An 18,762-nucleotide genomic window follows, 5' to 3' on the forward strand; every position below is an offset into this window, starting at 1 on the left:
ATGCACGCCAGAAACCCGGAAGAGTAGCTGGCTAAAACTAGAAGTTCACTAGCTGAAACCGGAAGTTCATTTTTGAGTGTGCATATGCGCCCTGGGCAGCTCCTCTTCTGGGTTGCAGCCCAGACGTGCACTCGGTGCCGAAAAAGTTCGCCATCACTGGTATACTGTTTCTTGCTTCAGCAGGAGGATTAGAAGATCTCCAAGGTCCCTTCCAGCTCTGATATTCTATATGAAATATGGTAGGATGAAATTCAGAGGAAAGCATTTGCTGCAGAGACTCTCTTCATCGGATGTAAGATCTGTACCGTCACTCCTGATATTCAGGAAACCTCTTTCTTTCCAAGTGTTTTGGAACAGTGGAGTATTGGGTACCTGAGTTGAATGATGCTATTAATATGGAATGCAACTATGGGACACTATGAGATGGAATTATGTCGTTAAAATGTTTTATTTATTGATACTTTTGTATGCTGATTTAGAAATAATTTATGGTGTTTTGTGCTATAAGCCATTTAGCTTCATAAAGCAGCATAAAATGTGTGAAATTAATACTACGAATAGAAAAAAAATACACATAATATATTTCTGTAAGAAGCCCAGCATGATCAAGCCAATGTTCTCCATAATCAGATACATACCCTATCACAAATAATTTGGGCTATCATTGCTGCAATATAAATATGTGGAAGTTACATTGACCTTCAGCCATAATACTGGTATATTGATAGCTTGTTTTTAAAACACTTCCAATAATCCATGAAAAGCTCTCTCAGTCTGAATCCTGAACCTATTCATATTATATTCTGTAATCATATCCTATTGGAAATGTGTCTTGTATTATCACAGTGATACATATGCATGGGCCAACTCTGAGCATTTTCTCATTACACAAGGTAGAGACTTCACTTATCACTGTTGTCATGCAACTTCATGCATGCAGTTAGCACCAATTGATGAAATCCCCCAAATGCCTGAAGGCAGACTATGCTTGCAAATCTATTGAAACCAACATAACTTATGCAGAGCAAGCTTTCAAAGACAGTGGAGGCAATTTTACAGTTTTCAACCATTCTGTAAATACGTTATTAAGAAAAAATTGGAAAACCAAGCTGTACAGTTCTAAGGTACTTTCTAAAATGATCAGCAACATTTGGAGTAATCATATTTTGCATTCTTCAATTGACCTTGTTGAAAAAGGAAACTTTATTGGATTTTAGCAGCTTCCCAGGTCAGTGCTTGGGAATTAACTTCTGTTTTTGTTTTTTTTTGATACTTCCCTTATGAAGAGCAATTTAATGTAATTTTGCAGGAAAGATTGAAAAGTAATATAACAGAATAAAAAAAATCCCAATCTGGCTCATTAAGCTGTGTCTAGCTACCTGCTGGGAAAGTGAAAGCTTTTATAATGCTTAGTATTCTGTAGGAAAAAAAAGACATATGTCCAGAAGCTCCTGTCCAAATTAATTGTATATCCCTCATTGGACTAAATGGGTGGTAGAATACAGAATTTTAAAAGCAAATGCAGACCTTTGAATAATATATGTAAAAGGAAAGAATGGATCTCAGAATGCCCCCAGTAATTAGACCAACTGAAATCTTTCCTGGTCTAACTTTGTTCATTCTGAGAATTCATTTAGTGGTAAGTGGAAAAAAGACTACTATAGTAATCCCAAAGGTGCTTTTTAAAGAGACAACTGGACTTCCTTGTTTTTCTTTGAAGACATTTTGCTTCTCATCCAAGAAGCTTCTTCAGTTCTGACTGGATGGTGGGGAATGGAAAGATTTATATTTTTGCAGACGGCTGGTCATTTGCATTCCACTCTACAACATAGTACTTTCAGCAGTTCCAAGAAGGCTCTACATCTATTTGTACTACTCGGGTGACCTTGGGGACACAGATAAACATCCAAGTGGCCTCAATGATCTCTAAAAGGATGCAAATGACCAGCTGTCTGCAAGAAATATGAATCCTTCCATTCTCTACCATCCAGTTGGAGCTAAAGCAGCTTCTTGGATGAAAAGTGAAACGTCTTCAAAGAAAAACTAGAAAGTCCAGTTGCCTCTTGAAAAAGTACCTTTGCTAGGACTATGACCTGGATGACCGAAAATCTCCATAGAGAACTATAGTAATATTTACATTTGTACACACATAAAAACGGCTTGAGTTTCACATTGATGAAGTCCAATACTTATATAGTTTTTTAATATATATAAAAGCATTTATTTGGTTTTTGATGCTATCTGATTCCAACTGATTCTGGGCAATGCATAGAGTCAAAAACAACATAAAACAATGAAATATAATAGACGAGAAAAAACAAATTGCAAAATGTCTGTGGTTGTATTTATATTTGTGTTTAATTGTTATTAATGGTTATTTAAGGCTTGTTTTTGCCATGGGTCTGAATGACTTTGTTCACCAAATAACCAATTTGATCTAAGTCTTTTAACATGCCTTTTTAATAAGCTGAGATAGAAATAACATTTGATCAGACATTTGTAATTATTAAAATGTCCATACTGGCTAAGTACCCCAAGAAATTGAATTAAAACTTGACATCGATGAGCTGATGACAGAACGTTGCAGAATATTATTGCTATCAATTTATTGGAAAGGTGATGTTATGAATCTCTACAAAGGTAGAGGATGTGGAAATGAATCAAGCTGTGTCTGTTAAATATAATAGCACTTGATTTCTATTTCTAAGAGGTTTTCTTTGATGTTTAGAGTGTGAGAAGGGCATCACAACTTCATGGATAAGTTTGTCTTGTTTTGTAATAGTTCTAGTTCCTGTGTTAAAATATGAGTGAGTTTAACTTGAATTAAAACGTTTTGTCTTATTTTTTTGTATGTTTTCCCTTTATTGCATTTATATAGATGTATTGTAGATTGATGTTCTTTTAAATTAAATACATTTTGTTGCATATTAATTTGCAGTTTTGTCATTTCATTCAGATGTTAAATGAGATATGCTAAATTAAATTTATCTAAATTTAATGCATTTTTGGAATATCAATTTTTGGAGGCTATCCTAAACAAGATGTGGGGATTCAATTATCCATCCTTCCAAAATCTAAAATGTCCATTTTTTTCAACAATATGTGAAAATAAATAAATAAGTAAAATTAACTATGCAATAAGAAGTCTCCAAATTAAACAGTTTATTTACTACTAAACTCCAGCCAACTTAGAACAATATACTGATGAATAGAGAATTGTAAATGAATCATTTTATCTTTGGGGTAAACATATAGTATATTGCAGTGAGGAGAGAAAAGCCTAAAAGTGCTTAACCTCAGGTCTACTTATTTTTTTCTTTTTCAATTTTAAGGAAGCCTATTTGAAAAACATGAAATATAGTTTTGGGACTATATATATTTTCTTCCTAGGGTTAAATCAAGTTTTCAGTTATTTCACGGCCATTTGACACATCTAGGAAGCCCTATCCAGATGGGACTATAAAAAGACTTATATTGCAGGCTGGAAAATGCAGATATTTTGAGTGTGACAGTCGGCTATACTCTATTAGCTTCATTAGAATCATTTCTTGTTAACATAGATGTGAATGAGCGGTCAGATAGAGTGAAGATGAAATTAGCACCATTACAGTTCCTGGTTTCCATTTCCTTCCTGATCATCTCAAGATAGTGCCAAGTATCACTTACTTGGGAAATTGAAATATTCTTCAGGCGCAGCAGCTTATCTTTCTCCACTGGATGAAGTCTTTTTACCAAGTCAGAGGCTGTCAGGAAGAGAGGCATTGCGATCATTTAAACAGCTCTTGTTTACCATTGATTTGCCTTTCATGAGAAGCCCTTGGTGCTCCCCAATAGTAAGAATGGCTTCATTTTTATATTATTCATGCAAAATTCTCTATGGTGCTAATGCACTTACATATTTAATATAATATAACTTTCAAATAAACTTTCTATTTATCACACAGTAGTCTATTTATTTTCCATGTCTGATAGCCAGCCTTGTTGCTAGTTTGGTAGAACACCAACAGTTTTAGTTGATTTAGTTGTTCAATTTATATAGCTGCCCGCTCACCTACATGAGTCTAAACAAATATAAACAATTAGAACAAAAAGAAACCATTGAAACAATTGAAACCATAAAACACATTTTGTGGGTAAACGTAGTCAATGTATTACAAACAGTAAACTCATTTTGGATCCTCCATAACTCCAACAAAGGCCTAGGGTTGATGGGAAATCATGTCTTCAGAACTTTCCAGAAGCCAGTAGGTTTGGGGGCAATCTAACCTGAGGGGTGATGATGTTCCAGAGGGCAGATGTTGTGGCAGAAAAGGTTCTTCTCCTTGGTTTGGTCAGATGACAATCCTTAACAGATAGGACTTGTGACATGCTTTTTCTACCAGAAAAAATTGCCCGGAATGGACAATTGGTCTAGTGATAGTTTGAAGTGGGGGTAGCACCGGCAAATCTCATGGGTGCTAGGGAGTGATTTGACCATGACATGAAAATCACAGACAGTCCCCCAATTTATGCTGCCACTGTTCCAACAAGAAAATTAGCATGTGACCTCTCTCCTATGGATGACTTGGGATAGGTCCACGGTTATCATGGAAGCCGTGAAACTCTGGGTAACTTCAGACCCTACCCAGAGAAAGCAGAATGAAGTTCCTCAGGACCATAAGCATGGGAAACTCCACTGCCAACCAGAAATGGAGTCAAGAAGTTCAGGCAGGGAGATTACTATGCAGTATAGAGACTGCTAGAGTAGCAAGAATCACTTTGATCCCTACAGCCCAGTGGTGGGTTGCTCCCGGTTCGGTCCGGTTCTTGAAAACAGGTAGTAATGGCAGAGGGAGGCTCTGCCCACCCACACCGATGTCATCACTGACGATCTGCGCATGCACTCCCGTTGCGAACCGGTAGTAAAGGTAAGTGGAACCCACCCCTGCTATAGCCCCACTTAATGAATAGGGTCTCAGATTCAGTAACCTGTGGAGCAGTATTCTGAAAGCTGCTAGAGGCTTCCGGTTAACAATTGCCATTCCCCCACCTGCAGTATATCCCCCTCCACCCCAGTCCCTAAATAATTGCCACAGCTTTACTTTTTCACAGGCAAAAACATTGAGTTGTTTCATATTTGAGTTTGAGTTTGCCATGGAATAAAATACCAGAGGAGAAGAATGCGCAGGAAATAGAACTTCAATCCCTCCTTCTTAGCAGTAGGAATCACACTGACGTACTTTTAAAAGACTGATTATGTCTTTGCAGTACAGCAAAACAGGCTGTGAAAGGGCACAGAAACAAGCTTCTGTTTTTAAAAATTCTACCTAGACATAGCAGTTCAAGGAGCCCAGCATGTTCCGTTCTTTTTTCTTTTTTTAAAAAAGCAACATATATAACAAAGAGCATCTGCTTTAATAAGACATTTACCTGGCCCAGGTTTGGGTTAAATTGAATTGAAGTAAGCCAGGAGCGGGGAGTCTTATTTTCTCTTGAAAGCTATATTTCTTTAAAGAAAGAAATAACAGTTTCTGGCCCCAAAGTTGTAGGGGATCCTGAAAATATTTTTTAAAGTCTTCAACTCCTGAAGTCTCTGCTTAATTTGGAAGGATTCAGTACAAAATGAGATGATTTCTAAATTCCTTCCATTTTGGAATAGAAAATATAATAAGAACTAATATGCAAACAGTAGGATAGCGATAAAGGAAAAATATTTGTAATTCAGGGTTGAAATGAGAAGCTGGTGGTGCTTTTTGGGCTTGGTTGTTTTCTTGCATGATGACGACGTTACCTAGTTTGGGTAATGAAACCTCTGCAAGAAAACAACCAATCTCAAAGAGCATAAAGGACTCCTCACAATAGGATAGGCATCACACTTAAAATGATAACCCTAAAATCATCTCCCTGTGAATTGGTAGGGAAACTTCCAAAGTAATCTGAAGATTTAAATGATTTTCCTGTAGAAGGCTTTTGAATTTATGCCAAGGTTTGCAGACCAATCTATGCTATATCGCAAAATCTTGGCTTACTGCTTGTGCCAGGTGTTCTGGGCATTTCTGTGAAATGGCTTATACCAATTTTCTGTTCTTAGGGATAATTCATCTAGTGCAGGAGTCCCCAAACCTTTTCCTTCACTATCCAAAGTCATTTTTACTGCTTATCAGAAAGCCCTTATTTAAATGTCCCTATTGTCATTACCATTGTGTGCCATTACCAAGAAAAAAACACTTTACCCAATTTTGGGTAATTTAGCCAGGCTTGGGAAGCACTGGTTTAGTGCATAACTGAAATGTCTTGTTATAAGATGCATTTCCCTAGATGCATATGCCTTTTGAGGTTACCACATATTTAATACTCATGCTTCTACTATTTGCTAAAACTAAGCCAGAAGCAACTAATCACCTTCTCAGTCTTGGAATTCTGATCCACAATCTGAAAACCCTTCTAATATGAATTTCATCTAAGTTGCCATATATTACACCAAGAGGCAAAATAAAAAATTCCATTCCCGTCCCAAAATAAAAAAAAAAAAAAGAGATAGCGTTCTCAAAATACAACCTCATTAGCAATCAACAACTCCTTTTTATATTTTCACAACTCCAACATGATTATGCCTCCAATGATTACATTATAAAATGCAGTTTCATAATTACATAGACAACCTGAAATACGTATGCATATATTTAATTTTTAAAAAATTATATCCTGCTATTCATAGAGTTCAAGGTGGTTCACGACAATTAACAGATAAAAACATTAGACTAAAAGTCAAAATATGAATATAGAATTGTAGATGAAAAAGTAGAGAAATGCTAATCAACAATATTCAAACTATTAAAACCAGTAATTGATGTTTAAAAAGGCAAGAAGGTCCATATACTAAGGGCTTTCTTGAAATTTAATTCTAATACTTTCTCAGCAAGAAATGCCAGAGCTGAAGGAAGTTAGTAAAATTTTTTTCCCCTAGATTCAATTGAGCAGATTCCAGAGCTAGTTCTGAATATTTTTCTACCAGTCTTCATACATTTGAAAGAACATATAATTTATGAGCCGTGGTGGCATAGCGGTTAGAGTGCAGTACTGCAGCCTACTTCTGCTGATCACTGGCTACCAGCAATTTGGCAGATCAAATCTCACCAGGCTCAAGGTTAATTCAGCCTTCCATTCTTCTGAGGTCAATAAAATGAGGACCAAGATTGTTGGAGGCAATATGCTGACTCTGTAAACCGCTTAGAAAGGGCTGTAAAGCACTGTGAAGTGGTATATAAGTCTAAGTGCTATTGCTATTGCTATAAATTCTTTCAAAGGAAAAGGGAATTTTAGTGATATATTGTGTTTGTGCACTTATTTAGTTATGCGTTGACCAAGGATGATTGGTTTTTTAAATCAACATATACAGTATGTCATATGCACACGTTTGTGCATGCATATACAAAGAGTTCTTGTTTAGTGACTGACTTGTTTACCAACCATTCACAATTATGACGGTGATGAAAAAATTACTTTGTGACCACATTTATGATCTTTACAGATCTGTCAAGCAAAGGAAAGCTGAAGTAAGATCATAAGCACAGGTTGCAGTTTCACATAGCAATTCAAAAAAATAAAATAAAAAAAATAAAAAAATGATAACACCACAGAACAAAATCTTTTCCCAATCCAACAAGCATTGCCTAACCCACAAACTAAACTGCAAACATATTCCAATCATTCAATCAATCAAACAAACAACGTAGCCATTTTAATGGCCGGGATAGCTCAGGCAGTAGAGAAGCCTGTTATTAGAACACAGAGTCTGCAATTACTGCAGGTTTGAGCCCGGCCCAAGGTTGACTCAGCCTTCCACCCTTTATAAGGTAGGTAAAATGAGGACCCAGATTGTTGGGGGGGCAATAAGTTGACTTTGTAAAAAAATATACAAATAGAATGAGACTATTGCCTTATACATTGTAAGCCGCCCTGAGTCTTCGGAGAAGGGCGGGGTATAAATGTAAACAAAAAAAAAAATTAAAGATACCATTGAAAGAGAACAAAAACGTCAAAATGCTATATTATTTGGATTAGATAATACCAGCGAATCAGATATTTCTAAAGTTAAAAACATCATTAAAAATTACATTTCACCCACCCTCTCCCCTGACGATATAACTGAAGTCTCCAGAGATGGTCCTGAATACAAAAACAGTGATGGCTCAGTGGCACCTAAATTCTGTAGAGTCATCTGCATAAATGAGATCAGCAAACGAAAGTTCATTTATGCCATAAACAAAATTGCCAAAACAAACCTCAGCCTCAACAAACTTAGAGCAAGACCTGATTTATCATTTCTGCAACGGATTCGCTCCCGTGAACTTCGCACAGAACTCAAACGAAGGCAAGACTAAGGAGAAACCAACCTTTACATTGACTACCATGCTGACTGCATAAAAAGAAAAACCTACAGACAATTGTCCAACATCCAACCCCCCCATCAATCAAAGCATCCAACCATCCATCGCACCGAACTTCCAATCATCCATCATACAAAACCCTCAACCAGCCGTCGCTCAGCCAACCGTCACTCAACCAACTAACATCCATTCATCCTTCTTACAGAACCCCCAAACATCCATTGTTCAACCATCCACTGCTCAACCAATCGTAGTTTAACCTACCAACCTCCAACTGCACGTTGAACAGAACCTCCAACCAACTATCATCAATAACTAGGTATGCACGACCCTTATTTCCTCTTCACCTAATGCTGCAGATCTTAAATGCAAATTGATAAACGCAAGAAGCATTGTAAACAAATTGCCTGAATTTATACTCATGTTAAACAATGGTACATTTGATATTATATTTGTATGCGAAACATGGCTGAACTCATCCATCCCTGACTCCATTATTTCAGACAAAGAGTACCATGTTTTTAGATCAGATCGTGAAATCCCCAGAGGAGGTGGAGTAGCTATCTTTCATAAAAAGTCATTGAATCTAAAAAATGTTCAAGTTGTACATAAACTTGCTATCCCTGAAACTATTGTATGCGACCTGTCCCTTAACACCACACTTCGATTCCTACTATGCTACAGAGCCCCTGACTACGACATCGCACATGCGAACATGTTAACCTCACTACTAACTTGGGCTACCTCTTGCCCATATCCTCTCATCTTCCTGGGTGACCTCAATCTACTTCATATTAACTGGATAACAAACAAATGTACAACTGAACCCATCCATACTACCCTATACAATGCTGTCACAAATCTAGGTCTTGAACAACTAGTAACTAATAATACAAGAATCAACAACTGCCTTGACCTCATCTTCTGCAACAACCCAAACTGTTTTCCAACAGTGACCACAGCATGAGACTTTTGTCTCAATATACGCCCTTACAAAAATCGTCATAATAATAGTATTCCAAACTACAATTTCAAAAAAGCCAACTATGACCTTATAAACACCTACCTCTCATTTCTTGACTGGCAAAATCTATTCTCATCCTGTATCACTGCTGAAGACCACTACAGAGTTTTCCTACTTGAAATCAATAGAGTCATTAAACTCTACGTACCATAAACTACCACAAAAATCAAGAAACACAAATTACCCATATCAATAAAAATGCTTCAATCCAAAAAAAAAATCCCTTTGGAGAAAAAACAAAGAGGGACATGTAGCTAATTTTAAAAACCGATACAGAGATATATACAACCAAATAAAAATTGAATGCACCAATTACCACACCAAGCAAGAAGAAGACCTTCTGCGCACAAATTCCAATCATGCTTTTTATAATTTTGTGAACAACAAACTTAATGACTCGAGATCTATCCCACCACTAAAAGAATGTAACGGCAAAGAAAATAATGATGAAACAGTTAAAGCAAACCTCTTTAACACATTCTTCGGCTCAGTCTTTGTTAACAGTAATGGCTCATACCTGACATTCCCCAACCACACAAACAACGACCTAATACATATAGATTTCACTGAAGAAAATGTTGAAAAAGCTCTTCACAAACTGAAACCATCCCTATCTATAGTACCTCATGGACTATGTGCATACTTCTTAAAAAAGCTTTCCACTAATATAGCAGAACCCCTAAGCATAATCTTCACGACCAGTTCCCTTCCCAAACTTTGGTCACTAGCCATGATCATCCCAGTCTTCAAAAAAGGAGACCCCAGTTTAGTTGAAAATTACAGACCAATCTCTCCATGCTGTATCACCTGTAAAGTTATGGAATCTATCATCAATCAATCCATTATCCTCTACCTAGAAACAAACAATCTACTCTCTAATTAACAATTTGATTTCAGAAAAAAATTATCATGTAACTTACAACTTCTTCACTGCAAAAACATATGGACTACAAATCTTGATCAAGGCAAAACAATAGATGCGGCGGCGGCATTGACGGCATTAGCGGTACTGGCGGTACTGGTGTGTGCGGTATTTCATCTGACCACCGAGCTGCACGAGCCCCTTCCCCAGGATGGAGTTAACCCGGGACTCTGAGGGACATTATTCCACCTTAGTGGTCGGCAGCCGAGGAGGATATTATTGTACCAACTTTTAGGAGGGAGGCCATTAGATCTGGCCGGACCTCTGGTCCCCTTGGCTGTTTCCTGGATCATCTGGACTTGGGCCGGTTTTGTTCCCCGGATTTCAAATGGATTGTGGGTTTGGCACTCTAGCCTCCCTTTCTCCATCTGTGATGAGGGCAGGGGCGAAGCAGACAATTCGATTGGCCCAGAACTCGTTTAACATCTATGCCGGCTTGGGATGTACACTTTTTGCCGTCTTAAATTGACATTCTTTCATGAGATATTCGTCCACCGACCTATTACAACTGCGAGGTCCCCCTGCCTCGCAGGAATGGCCCTCTAGGTTATCGAGAGCCTACCTTAACGAAGGGTTTTGGGACCCAGAGAGGTGGCATGCGGCCAAGAAGAATTTCTGGGGTTTTTTAAATAGGTTTTTAAAGAGGGGTCTTTAAGGGGAGGGAGGGATATGACAGGTGGGGGGAAAAACCTGTCGGGGAGGGGTTTAGCCCCGGTGCTTGTTCACGGCACTACGCCATCTGGTCCGAAGGCAGAGGGGGATGGGTTCGTTCTGGGAGTAGAGAGTTGTTCAATCTGTACGGTAAGTGGGAGAGGCAGATATGGCGGAAGCGGGGGGCCATATCAAGTTTTGGGAGCACGTGCTCGCTGTCTCAAAGCAATCACGCGCTCCGGCCCCTCAGTCTTTACCCGTTCCCCGGGCGGTCATGGTCCTCAGAGCCTTGGTCTCCGGTTGATGTTATGTAATGCTCGGTCCGTGGTCAATAAGGCCCCCCTGATCTGCGATCTTATTCAGGGGGAAGCCGTGGACCTTATGGGCATTACGGAGACCTGGTTGGGCCCTGAGGGGGGGGTTTCCCCTCGTGGAGTTATGCCCGCCAGGGTTCCGAGCATTTCATCATCCGAGAGCCCAAGGTAGGGGTGGGGGGGTAGTGGTTGTTATAAGGGAAAGTCTAGAGCCGAGGGAGGCCACTGTACCTCAGATTGCCGGTTGTGAATCCCTCTTTGTGAAGTGGGGCCATTGGAATCAGTTGGGATTGTTGATCACGTACATGGCTCCTTGCTGCGTGACTACAGCCCTACCCGAGTTGTTGGAGGTGCTCGCCGGGGTGGCGGTTGAGACCCCCAGACTTATAGTCATGGGGGACTTTAATCTGCCATCGGCGGGCTTGTCATCGATGGCGGCTCGGGAGTTCCAGCTTCCATGACGGCCTTGGACCTGATTCAAGTAATTGATGGCCCTACGCACATAGGGGGAGGACTTAATTTACATCTCTGGACAGTGGTTAAATGATCTGGAATTAGATAAGTTAGAAACAGTACCGGTGTCATGGTCAGATCATTTTCTCCTTCGCCTAGATTTTCGGACCGCTACCCACCACTGCAGGGAGATGGAACCAATGCGTTGGTTCCGTCCCAGGCGCCTGATGGACCCGGAGAGGTTCCTGATGGAGCTTGGGCCGTTTCCTGAGGACCTGGCCCACGGCACGGCTGAAGAACTAGTTGCGGCCTGGGAACGGGCTGCGGCTGGAGCTTTGGACCGTGTCGTGCCCTTGCGGCCTCTGACCCGGCGTAGATCTCGGCCGGCCCCTTGGTTCTCCGAGGGGCTGAGGGAGATGAAACGCCGGAGAAGACACCTAGAGAGTGTCTGGAGGTCCAGCCGTTCCGAAGCTGACCGAACACTAGTTAGGTCTTTTTCTAGGACCTACCTGGTGGCAATGAGGGAGGCGAAGCATTCTTACGCTTCCACCCTCATTGCGTTGGCAGATAACCGCCCGGCTGCCCTGTTTCGGGTGACCCGCTCCCTCCTACATCAGGAAGTGCGGGATGATCCATTGCAGGGACGTGCCGAGGAGTTTAGTGGTTATCTATACGACAAAATCGTTCAGCTCCGGGATGGCTTGGACCGAAATTGGGATGATCCAGGTGAGAGGGCGGAGTCGTGTCTTGTGAAGATTGTTTGGGATGAGTTTGACCCTGTGGCTCTCGAGGACGTGGACAGGCTGCTGGGGAGGCTGCACACCACGACATGTTTACTGGACCCGTGCCCTTCCTGGCTGGTGCTGGCCTCCCGGGAAGTGACACGAGGCTGGCTCCAGGGGATTATCAACGCTTCTTTGTTGGAGGGAGTTTTCCCTGCCGCCTTGAAGGAGGCGGTGGTGAGACCCCTCCTCAAGAAGCCTTCCCTGGATCCAGCTATTTTAGGCAATTATCGTCCGGTCTCCAACCTTCGCTTTATCGCGAAGGTTGTAGAGAGTGCCATGGCACGGCAGCTACCCCAGTACCTGGATGAAGCTGTCTATCTAGACCCGTTCCAGTCCGGCTTCCGACCCGGATACAGCACAGAGACAGCTTTGGTCACGTTGGTGGATGCTCTCTGGAGGGCCAGAGACAGGGGTTATTCCTCTGCCCTGGTCCTGTTAGATCTCTCAGCGGCTTTTGATACCATCGACCATGGTATCCTGCTGTGTCGGTTGTGGGGGTTGGGAGTGGGAGGCACCGTTTATCGGTGGTTCTCCTCCTATCTCTCCGACCGGTCGCAGACGGTGTTGACAGGAGGGCAGAGGTCGACCGCGAGGCACCTTACTTGTGGGGTGCCGCAGGGGTCGATTCTCTCGCCCCTCCTGTTCAACATCTATATGAAGCCGTTGGGCAGTGGCTTCGGGGTGAGATATCAGCTGTACGCTGATGATACTCAGCTGTACTTTTCCACCCCGGGCCACCCCAACGAAGCTGTTGAAGTGCTGTCCCGGTGTTTGGAGGCCGTACGGGTCTGGATGGGGAGAAACAGGCTCAAGCTCAATCCCTCCAAGACGGAGTGGCTGTGGATGCCGGCACCCTGATACAGTCAGCTGCAGCCGCAGCTGACTGTTGGGGGTGAGTTATTGGCCCCAAAGGAGGGAGTGTGCAACTTGGGTGTTCTCCTAGATGCACGGCTGTCGTTTGAAGATCATTTGGTGGCCGTCTCCAGGAGAGCCTTTGACCAGGTTCGCCTGGTTCGCCAGTTGCGCCCCTTCCTTGATCGGGATGCCCTATGCACAGTCACTCATGCTCTCGTTACCTCTCGCCTGGATTATTGCAATGCTCTCTACATGGGGCTCCCCTTGAGATGCACTCGGAGGCTTCAGTTAGTCCAGAATGCAGCTGCGCGGGTGATAGAGGGAGCCCCTCCTGCGCAGACTGCACTGGCTACCTGTTGCCTTTCGGGTGCATTTCAAGGTTCTGGTTACCACCTTTAAACCGCTCCATGGCTTGGGGCCTGGGTACTTATGGGACCGCCTGCTGCTACCTCATGCCTCCCACCGACCCGTACGCTCACACAGAGAGAGACTTCTCAGGGTGCCGTCCGCCAAACAATGTCAGCTGGCGGCCCCCAGGGGAAGATCCTTCTCTGTGGGGACTCCTACTCTTTGGAATGAACTTCCCCCTGGTTTACGCCAAATATTGGACCTTCGGACCTTTTGCCGCGAACTGAAAACATATTTGTTTGTTCGCGCGGGGCTCTCTTAGATCGTTTAGATTTTAAATTTAAATTTTTAAAGTTTTAAATTGGTTTTTTTTAGATTTTATATATTTTAAATTTCATGGCCAAACTGTATAATAAGTTTTTTAATTTATTTTTAATTGTACATTGTTTATTTTTATTATGGCTGTACCACCATAATACCCTGAGTCCTTCGGGAGAAGGGCGGGCTAGAAATCTAATAAAATAAATAAATAAATAAATACTTCTGTAAAGCTTTTGACTCAGTGGTACATGACAAACTTCTCCTAAAACTAAGATCCTACGGCATCTCTGGACTCCTCCACAACTGGATATCAGCGTTCCTGTCAAACAGACAACAAGTGGTCAAAATAGGCAGTGCCCTATCAAATCCTGTTCCTTTCAATAGCGGCGTTCCCCAAGGCAGTGTTCTTGGACCAACACTCTTCATATAATACATTAATGATCTCTGTTACCATATTAAAAGTAATTGTGTTCTTTTCGCTGATGATGTCAAACTGTTTAACACTACCAACAATACAGCTACCCCTCAAAAAGACCTTGACTTTGTGTCAGAATGGTCAAAAACTTGGCAACTCCAAATCTCAACCAGCAAATGCTCTGTCTTACACATTGGAAAAAAGAATCCAAACACTAAATACAAACTCAATGGACATTACCTTACAGATGACCCCCACCTTGTCAAAGACCTTGGAGTTTTCATATCCAATGATCTAAGTGCCAAAGCCCACTGCAGCTACATCGCAAAAAAGGCTTTAAGAGTTGTAAACCTAATCTCACGTAGCTTTTTCTCCAGAAACACTACACTACTTACCAAAGCTTATAAAACATTTGCTAGACCAATTCTTGAATACAGCTCGCCTGTCTGGAACTCATACCACATTTCAGACATCAATACAATTGAACGTGTCCAGAAATATTTTACAAGAAGAGTTCTCCACTCCTCTGAATACAACAAAATACCTTATGCCACCAGACTTGAAATCTTGGGTTTAGAAAACTTAGAACTCCACCGCCTTCGACAGGACCTGTGTTTAACTCATAGAATCATCTATTGCAATGTCCTTCCTGTTAAAGACTACTTCAGCTTCAATCACAACAATACAAGAGCAAACAATAGATTTAAACTTAAAGTTAACTGCTTCAATCTTGATTGCAGAAAATATGACTTCTGCAACAGAGTTGTTAATGCTAGGAACACACTACCTGACTCTGTGGTCTCTTCTCAAAATCCCCAAAGCTTTAACCAAAAACTGTCTACTATTGACCTCACCCCATTCCTAAGAGGTCCGTAAGGGGCGTGCATAAGAGCACAAACGTGCCTACCGTTCCTGTCCTATTGTTTTCTTTCATTATATCCAATCAATATAGTTATTACATACTTATGCTTATGTATATATATGCTTATATATTATATAGTTACTTTCATGCTTATGCTTATATATACTGTTGTGACAAAATAAATAAATAAATAAATCACTTTCCTTAACTAACTGAGATCCTATTTGTGGTCACTAAAGGAAGTAGACTTATTTCTCCAGAGGTTTCTCATCAAGACTTAACATTATAATCACATTGCTTCAGACATTTAACCTCTTATTCATCAGCACTTAGCAGCAGACTTTCAGATTAGATTAAAAACTAATCTAGCATTGCTGATGCTATGAAGTAGCATCCTAATGAAATCAGGCTGGCCCCTCCTTGTTTGTCTTCAGCAAAATGTCAACACTATTTCAGAGAGCATTCTCCTAACTTTATGCACTGTGCCATCTTTTGCTCTTTGAGTTTTTTTCCATTAGCACTGTAATTGCATTGGTGGATTTTCTGATTGTTATTTGCTTCATTTTAATCATGCTGTATATTTTTGGTTAAAGTATACAATAATAAGTCATGGAGAATTGGTCGATTGCAGTGCAGAATATTTTAATAAACAAATGAATACTCTTTATTGCTGACAAGAATGAAGCCTTTAATAGTTCAACAGTTGATTAGCTACAGCAAAGCAAATAGCAATAGCACTTATATACTTATATACTGACTTATATACCATTTCATAGTACTTTAAAGCCCTCTCTAAGTGGTTTAAAGAGTCAGCATATTGTCCCCAACAATTTGGCTCCTCATTTTTCCCACCTTGGAAGGATGGAAGGCTGAGTCAACCTTGAGCCTGGTGAGATTTGAACTCCCAAATTGCAGGCAACCAGCAGTCAACAGAAGTAGCTTGCACTATAGCACTCTAACCACTGTGCCACCTTTAACCATTGTGCCAAGATCTCAGAGCTTTTATATATTTTTATTCCAGATTATAACTCCCAGTTTCTTTCTCCCATTTTTCAGAATTAATGGATACAGGGTAGTTTCCTTGTTAGGTTTGGGTACCTGAAGTATGCTTATGTGACAGTTTATTGTAGCCTGGAAACTTCTGATTCCCATTTTGTCAGCTTTAATTCTTACAAGTTGTCCATAGAACTTCTTGGTCTCCCATCTTTCAATTAATAAAATAGAATATAATTTTTTTTATTGGCCAAGTGTGATTGGACACACAAGGAATTTGTACTGCTCTCTGTACATAAAAGAAAAGATACGTTCATCAAGAATCATAAGGTACAACACTTAATTATTATTATTATTTTATTATTTATTGGATTGGACTAATGATAGTCATAGGGTACAAATAAGCAATCAGGAAACAATATCAGTATAAATTGTACAAGCAACAAGGATAAAAGACCAGGAATTTACTAAATGAAGAAGTACCTCTTGTGTTTTTTTCCAGAAGTGGCACTACTTCTATCATAAAAGGACACTCTTGGTCAGGGGTGTCAAACTCAATTTCATTGAGAGCCTCATCAAGGTTGTGTTTGACCTTGGGGGGGGCATGGTGGGCATGGCCAGCTTTACATCACTCACATTGGGGGTGCCTGTGGCGGACGGAGTGCTCTGCCAGTGAAAATGGGCTCCTGAGCTCCGTTTGCATGCGGCTCTCCCAAGCTACATTTTCTCTGGTAGGAAACCATCGCAGCTGAAAACGGAGCTCAGGAGCCCATTTTCACTGGCAGAGGCACCGCAGGCCAGTCCTTTGCTGTTTCCAGGGTTGCCCCACTGGCCAGATCTAAGCGTTCCATGGGCCAAATCCAGCCCTGGGCCTTGAGTTTGACACCCCTTCTCTTAATCTTCAGGTATTCTCAGAAAAGACATGGCATTAATGACAAGGCTAGATGGTATTCCATACTTCAACATTCTTCTCAATTTTTGAATGATGATAACATAATTAAAATGTATTTCACAATGATGGAAAATAAACTTCAAGGCCTAAAATAATCCAACCAGGTATTATTTGTTAATGGAATTATCTTCTGAATTCTAGAGTAATAGAGTGAAAATTTGTAGCTGAGACAACTATTTTATGATCTAGTTATTTCCCAAATTTCTGGATGATATAAACATATATGTCTAAATATATTTGTATATTTATTTATATACACATACGTATATACACATCTAAAATTACCCCTTAATCTACCAATGATTTTTGTACCCATATTTCAATTGGCTAAATTATAATTCATATTTCAAGTAGGTAGGTGGATAGATAGAGACTTATAGATAGAGATAGAGAGAAATAGATGATAGACAGACAGACAGAGAGAGACAGATCAAGAGGGTAAGGAGAAGATACTGGGAGAAAAACATATGTTTACAAATTCCAAAAGGGATCTTGATTGGGATATTATTAATTTTGGTAATACCAGTGTTGATCAGCAGAGCCTCTGCTAAGAAACAACTTCCTATTCAACAAATGCAAGAATAAACATTAGTTGCCTCTCTATCAAAACACATTGCAGCCTTATTACTTATTTTCCTATTGTTCCTGAATTATTCACTAAATGCAGAAGCTTCCCTCCAGTGATGAAATCCAATTTTTTTACTACTGGTTCTGTGGGCGTGGCTTGGTAGGTGTCATGTGGCTTGGTGGGCGTGGCTTGGTGGGCATGGCAGGGGAAGGATACTGCAAAATCTCCATTCCCTCCCCACTCCTGGGGGAAGGATACTGCAAAATCCCCATTCCCTTCTCACTCTGGGACCATGCAGAAGTGGTATTTGCTGGTTTTCTGAACTACTCAAAATTTCTGCTACCAGTTCTCCAGAACCTGTCAGAACCTGCTGGATTTCATCCCTACTTCCCTCCCTTCTTCACTGGACTCCAAGAAAACATGAATTTTACAGCAGTTCTGGGACTAGCCCAATCTCAATGGAAGGGACAGCAGCAGCTAAAATATTAAAGTGACATCATATGCTTTCTCATAATGAAGTCCTGGAATGTCTTCACCATAAGCATAAGGATGTCAATTTGTAGAAAAATAGAGTGGATGTAGACCTCCATCTGTGCTATTCTACTTTCCACAAATGAAGATAACCTTTCACAAAAATGCCATTTCTGGTTTCATGCTCTGAGTCAAATCATCAAACCCAAATCCTTCCTGCTCTGATATGCTAGGACAAAATCCTTGAAAAGAAAAAAAGATATACATTCACATTAGTTGTCAATGGTAGAATATAACTTTCCTTCCCTATTTTTAAAGCAGAAACACAACTAGGTAGTTTGTCCAGATCATATAATGAAGCTGACCTTTAATAGTAATTTTATGAAAGATTACAATTACAGCCGTGAAGCTGACTCCTCATCCAAACTATACATTCTCGATTGTTCAGAAAGTGACACA

The sequence above is a fragment of the Ahaetulla prasina genome, chromosome 1 (genome assembly GCF_028640845.1).
Source record: "Ahaetulla prasina isolate Xishuangbanna chromosome 1, ASM2864084v1, whole genome shotgun sequence".
NCBI lineage: Eukaryota > Metazoa > Chordata > Lepidosauria > Squamata > Colubridae > Ahaetulla > Ahaetulla prasina.